This window comes from Pteropus vampyrus, unplaced genomic scaffold (assembly GCF_000151845.1).
Source record: "Pteropus vampyrus isolate Shadow unplaced genomic scaffold, Pvam_2.0 Scaffold289, whole genome shotgun sequence".
Classification (NCBI taxonomy): Eukaryota; Metazoa; Chordata; class Mammalia; order Chiroptera; family Pteropodidae; genus Pteropus; species Pteropus vampyrus.
Genome location: NW_011889070.1, coordinates 121,849 through 128,408, shown reverse-complemented (window position 1 = coordinate 128,408; position 6,560 = coordinate 121,849).

Here is a 6,560-nt window from a genome sequence, read left to right as displayed (position 1 = left end):
TCGCGGGCTGCGTGCAGCGGTCTCGAGCGAGGCTTAGGTCTGGACTCATCGGCTGGGTCTCGGGGGCACAGCCCCCGGCACTGGCGTGGAGTGACGTGTGTGCGGTCTGCCTGCATCGATTGCAGAAATCGGGTTCCTGGCATCGCCAGCCCGGCCGAAACCCAGAAGAACGCTGTGTACTTGGTGGGGACGCCATTGTGAGGGACAATGGTCTGGGTGCTGGAAATAGGGCGTCTCACTGCCGGAACTGAGGCTCAGCTGTGTCTGGCCGCAGGGTGGGGGCGGAGCCATGTCAGGGGCCAGACCAGGGCGAGTAGCCATGGTGAGCTCCCACCCCAGTGCCTCGCTGGAGCCCTTGCTTGCCAGGAGGCCCAGGTGACCGAGGATGTCCCCTCCCCGGGGAAGACTCCGTCTTCCTTCCAGAGGCACTGGGCTCCCTACTGGCCCCTCCCTCCTGTCCCTGCGTCCAGGCTGCGTCTGTGTCTTCCTGAGTTTGAGGGGGGGACTCCTGGGACGTGGCAGTGATGGTGGGGTGGGCGTGGGGGCCCTGGCTTAGGCTGGGGCCCAGACTGGAGCACCCTACAGCACCCCTCTTCCCCACTGCCCCTGGAACCCAGCACCTGCCCTGCGCCCCAGCTGGCACCAACACCCCTCTCTCAGAGGAGGGCCGGCAGGTTTTCGGTGGGGACAGTAAACACTTCAGTCCTTGTGGGCCAGACGGTCTCTTCGCAGCTACTCGCCTCTGGCCTCTCAGTGCGAACGTGGCCGTGGCCGTGACGGTGACTGGTCTGTAAGGGGTGGGGGTGAGGGTGGGGATGGGGGAGCAGGGCCGTGCTCGGGGCATGAGCGGGGCTATGCACCAACAGTTTACTTATGGAGGATGACACTTGAATTTCATGTAATTTCCATGTGTCATGAAATTCTATTCTTGTGGGATTTTTTCCTCCTATCCATTTAAAAATGCAAAAATCTTTCTTAGCCTGTAAGCTGTATAAGGCCGGGCGATGGGCCTCACAAAACCAGGCTGCGGGCTGGCGGCTGCTGCTCACCTGCTCAGAGGCCCGTGAAGGTGTCCTGGTCCCCTGGGTGCCCCTCCCAGTTCCCGTCAGAGCTCACAGTTGTCTCCATTCGTGACCAGCGCCCTTGGCCCAGGCTCCCCAGCCGGGAAGTGCCCGGGTCGCTCGGTGCTGACAGATGTTCCGTGCCACGGCGGTGACCTCGTCTTGTCCTCGGGCAGTGGTGGCTGGTGCTCTGCTCTTAGCCCACTTTGTAGAAGAGGGACAGAGGCCTGCAGAGGCCGAGCCCGCTCGTGCTGGTTGTGAGTAGGTCCCCAGCCATTAAGTGAGCAAGGTGCCCTGCCCGAGATGGCGGAGGAGGGGGACATGCTCGGCCACTTGGCTGCACTCAGACTCTTAGTGGTGACGATGTCACTGGCCTGGCTGAGCCTCGGTCTCCTCATCTGAAGAGGGATGACCGTGGCCACCCTGCAGGCTGTTGGGGGGAGTTGGGAGTAGAGCGTGGGCCTGGCTGCCCCCGCTTTGCACTGGCCTCATAAGTCTCAGCATCGTGCCCCATCCACACCTGGGGTGGCCGCTCGCTCCTGCTGGCTGGGCACCGGCTCTCGCTCACTGCCTGCCTCCTGGGGCGGCCACCTTCCCTGTCCACCTGGCCACCTGGCCGAAGCAGAGCTACGCGGTGGTAAAGAGAGGGTGGGCTCCGGGTCTTGGGCTGACCCTCCCTCCGTTCCTAGCCCGTCAACAAACCCCTCTCACTCTGAATTTACCCTTCCACCCCCAAAGTGGTGTGGTGGCCTGGCTGAGACAAGGATGGAGGGTCCTTGGCCACGAGTGGAAGGCGGGTGGCAGCCCTGCCCCTTCCTCTGAGGGTGACCAGGGAAGGCTGCTCGAGGGGGTCTCACACCCTCTCTCTGCTGTTTCTTCCCCGGGAGCTCCTGAGCTGGACGGGGCAGGAGATGGGAGCAGACACCGGATTTGCGGTCCTGGCGTTCGGGGCTGTGCTAGTCCTCAGCAGATATGGTTGTTTGGGTCCCTGGGGGCACGGTGACGGCAGAGGGCTTCCTGGAGGAGGTGGCATTCGAGCTGGCCTTGAAAACTGGATGCCTTTCGTTAACTAAAGGTTGTCAGTGGGTGGCTGCTGCAAGGACAGGGCTCTGTGGGGGCAGAGGCTGGAGGGGTCCCACTGTGCCCCCCACGTAGTCTAGATCATTGCCGCCTGGCCACTCATCCTCTTGAGCTCTATTCAGGGTCCTCAACCGGTGAGGAGTTTGCGATGGCACAGTGCCAAAATCCAGAGATGGCCCCAGCCCGGCCGGCTCGGCCCTTCTGGCTACGTGGCTTCCAGGCCTGTTCCCTCACCTGCTCCTGGGCGGCTGAGTGGGGGGCTCACTCGTCACTTGCTCATGTCACTCCTGAGCATCTGCTCATGGGCCTTGGGCGAAGAGAAAGAACCCCTGACTGTCGGGGGGTGGGCGGTGGATTAGGGGTTCACAGAGAAAGGACGGTGGACTTTCTGGTGCAGAGAAAGGAAGCAGGCAGGGACCGGAGCGCCACTCGGGCCCGCGTCCTGGGGAGGGGACGGTGGCCGCCTGTCCGTCGAGCCTGTTGACCAGGCTTCCAGGTCCTGCCTCTGGGGGCTGCGCCCCGTCTCCTTAAACGCCGCTTCACTCCGAGACGGAACTGGCACGCGGCCTCTTTGTTAAAGTGAGGTTCAGCTGTCGGGGGTGGGGCCTGGGCCAAGGTCCTCCTGTGTCGGGGTCCAGCTGCGGGGCGGGTCAGCTCCTCGCTGTTCGTGGTGTGAGTGGCTGTGCCTCTGGGTTCGAGTCTCTGCCTCAGCGAAGCTTCGCGTCCTCCCACCTGCCCGCATTCTCGGTCCTGGTCCCCGATGGCTGCGTGGCGGCCAGAGTTATGTGCACCCTGGGGCCCCCGGGCCCACCCACCCCGGCAGAGCTGTCTTGGCAGCCCCTGCCTGGGGACCCGCTTTCTCACCTTGTGCCTGGCCTCGTGTGCTGTCAGATGGTGGGGTGGCCACCACCTCGTCCCTGGGGTGGAGATGGGCTCGGTGCCGGACCCTTGTGGACCTGGGTTCAAGTCCTTGCCTCGCCCTTGGCCATGCGACTTCCCCTCTGGGCCCTGTTTCCTCGTCTGTAAAAGGGGGTTTATGACAGAGAACAGAGGGGCAGAGGGAACCCAAAGCTCTCAGCCTGGTGTCTAGATGTGATAGTGCTCAGTGGATGCCCTCAGATGGTGCCCTCGACTCCGGGCGTTTGGGGCAGTGGCTTCTCCCCGTGAACACCTCAACTCTAACACACGCCCCAAAGCAAGGCGGGAGGGGAGCCAGGCACGTGGGGGTGGGTGCTCTGGGACCTCCTCCCCTGCGATGACACTGGGCTCGGCAGCTGGCATCCTGCACGTCGTGGGTGGGACGAACCGTGCCCTGCTCAGGCCTCAGAAGCCCCCTGCCGGGCGGGGACAGGCCCTCTGCTCGGGGCCCTCAGAAGCTCTGTGCTGTCGGGCCCGCTCCAGTCAGTGTCCCGTAGCTGCTGGGACGTTGTGGTTTCAGAGACCAGGAGATAAAAGGTGACAGACACATGGCCACAGAGGGAGGCAGCCTGTGCAGTGGGTGCTCGGCCTGCGAGCTGGGCCCAGAGTGCCCGCACCCAGCTGGGGTTCCCGCCTGCCTGCCGCAGGCTGAGGAAGTCTCCGTGCGGCTGGAAACACGCAGGGTTCCTGTTTTGTGGGGTTCGTTTGTTGGTCTTTGTAGTTTATATGAGGATTAAGATAATCATTTTTAGGACACTTACTCCTTGTCCTCCTGAGCCAGTGTAAACTTGAGGCCACAAAGGCTTCTGTTGGTGTTTCTGCTTTTGGTTTCAAAGGCAGCGAGCACATGTGCTGTCTGGTGAGTGGCCCAGGCAGGCAGGGGGACAGTCACCAGCTGCTTTTCCCTTCCGTCCTCAGGCTTGTTAGCCTCTGAGCCTTTCCAGGAACGGGGCCCCACCCCCAAGACCCCCTGAGGCCTGTGGGAGGAGGTGGTACAGGCAGCATGCTGAGGGCAGAGACCACCAGGACCCCTGTGTGAGGGGACACTGCAGCCCTGGCTAAGCCTCTGGCAGGGCCACACAGCTCCTGAGAGGCTGGGCCTGGACGTACCTCTTGCCAGAATCCTGGGGCCCACCTGTCAGTTTTTCTGCCTTGTCTTCCCTTCGGGGAGTTGATGGAAGGTTCTGGTCCCTCGTGCTCATGACTGCCACATCCTGTGACCCTCCTCCCTTGTCCCTAACTCTCGATTGACCCCTCCGCCCCAGAGACCAGGGCACCTGTGCTCCCCTCCCCCGCCCCAGCTCATCTGCTGTTGGGACAGGAGAGAAACGGTCCGAAGTCGTTTTGGTGGCCGTCAGGTCCAGGCCGTTTTCATCCCCAAGGACCGACGCCACGCGCCCGCCCGCATGCCGCCCGCCTCTCTCCGCCTGAAGTGTCTGTCCGTCTTGCTTGTTTTCGCCCAGCACCCAAAGGAAGCAGCCAGAAGCAGGGCGTCGGGGCGTGACCGGGCCGGAACTGGGGCGAGCGGACTTGCCGCCTGGCTGCTCCCCCGGTCTCCGATCCTGGCGGTAGGTGCGGCCAGACGCCCCATGTCTCCCGGAGCCTGTGGTGGCCGTGCAGTCGTGTGGCCGGCCGCCTGGGGTTTCATCACGACTTCCTTCTCGTCCCGGGACTGAGGCTTGAGTGGTCAGCCCGGCTCTGCTCCCGGCTCTCCACGCAGCCCCGGGGGGTGGAGGGGAGCCTCTGAGCAGAGTCGTCAGGAGAAAGGCCCCTGTCCTCTGGACGCCAGGTGGACGACGAAGGGACGCGGTGCAGAGAGCATGGACGGGGTTCAGGCTGCCGGCCTCAGGCCCGCCCTTCATCGCGCCCCCTGGACAGTGGGGCTCCTGCCCTCGGTGTCTCCAAGGGTGGACGGCTTGGGGGGGCGGGGGTCTGGATCCCCCTTGCGGGAGTGAATGACAAAGCTGCCTGCCATCGGGCCGTCAGGAGGGGACGGGGATGGGGACGAGCAGGATCTGTGTGTGTGTAATTGCCCTGCCGCCGCCTCTGCGAGTCCCTGTGCTCCAGTTGACAGGTCCCTCTCTGCCCCTGCTTCAGGAGGGGCGTCTCCCAGGCCGCCCAGGAGCTCAGGTTGCACCTGGGAGCTGGCAGGCGGAGGGCAGCCTCTGCATCACCGCAGGCTGGAGCGGGAGCCCTGCAGATGTCCCCACTGGAGGGCCACGCGCAGGGGCCGGGCGCTTCCTGTCCGTGGCGGGAGCTGAGGGCTGGGCCGTGGATGACGGACGCCTCTCCTGGGAGTCGGCAGATGGAGGCCACAGACCGCACCTTCCGCGGCGTGTGCACGGTCCAGCTTCTCCCGCAGGATGGTTCTCGTTTCGGGGACGCGGTGGGTGTGTGAGCGAATCCGAGGACTCGGGGTTCAGGAGGCCGGGCCCGGTCTGCCGTCAATGCCGGAGGCTGTCCTCTCTGTGCCTGTCTGCGTCCCTGCTAGCTCTGGGTGATGCCGTCCACCTGCTCTGGGTGGTTTTGGGGCGTGTGTCCACACCCCGTGACGTGGCCAAAGGCTCCAGGGTTTTGCCTGCAGAGGGCTGTCTGCCTTGTCTGCTCAGGAAGCCCTGGCCGCCTCCTGCCATGCATCAGGAAGCAGGTCGTGCAGGTGGCCGCTGAACAGCAAGCTCTGTTGCTGCTGGGGACGTGTGGCCGTGGCTCAGCCACACCCCAGACCAGCTCTGCGGCCCATCCTGCCCCTCCCCCTGCCTGGGTCTGCTGACGGGGGTTGTTTCCTGCGGGGCGGGAGGTGAGCAGACGGCAGGAGGCCACAGTGTCAGGGCCATGTCCCCTTGCCCAGTGGAGCGGCTCCAGCTCCTCAGCCTTTCTTCTGTTTTGCCATTTGGTGGCCTGGGGACGTGCAAGCCGGCACTTGGGCCGCCTGTCAGTGGTGGCAGGCAGCAGATCCGTCCAGGACAGTTTCTCGCTCGAGAGTGTTTTCCTCTGCCTTCGACATTCCTCGGGCACGGTGGAGCCACCTGCCTCACTGTGCCCGCTCTGGGCTGCTCCCGGCCACCTGGCAAGGCCAGGATTAGTCACAGGACTGGAGGCACTCAGCCGTGGGGTAGGAGTCATCACCTCCCACTTGACCGCTTTGGAGGCTGAGGCCCCGAGAGCATAGGGGAGCAGAGGGGCTCGCCTGAGTCACCGGTGGGAGATGGAGGCAGGATCTGAACTCGGGGCCCCCGCGCCCCGGTGGCCTCAGCATCCTGTCCCGCAGGGTGCCAGTGGGCTGCTGAGGTGCGGACTTCCATCCCGGTGACCTCTGCCATCGGCGGTCCGTGTGCTGGCAGCCAGTCTCTTTCTTAACCCATGCGTGTAATAAAAGTTGTTTTTTTTTTTTCTCAAAAAAAAAGGAAGATGGCATTTGCACACACCAGTCCCTTCTCATGCAGATAAACCTGGGAGAAATTGGCCTGTCATCTCTTTGGGTGTATTTGTGGTAATTTAGCT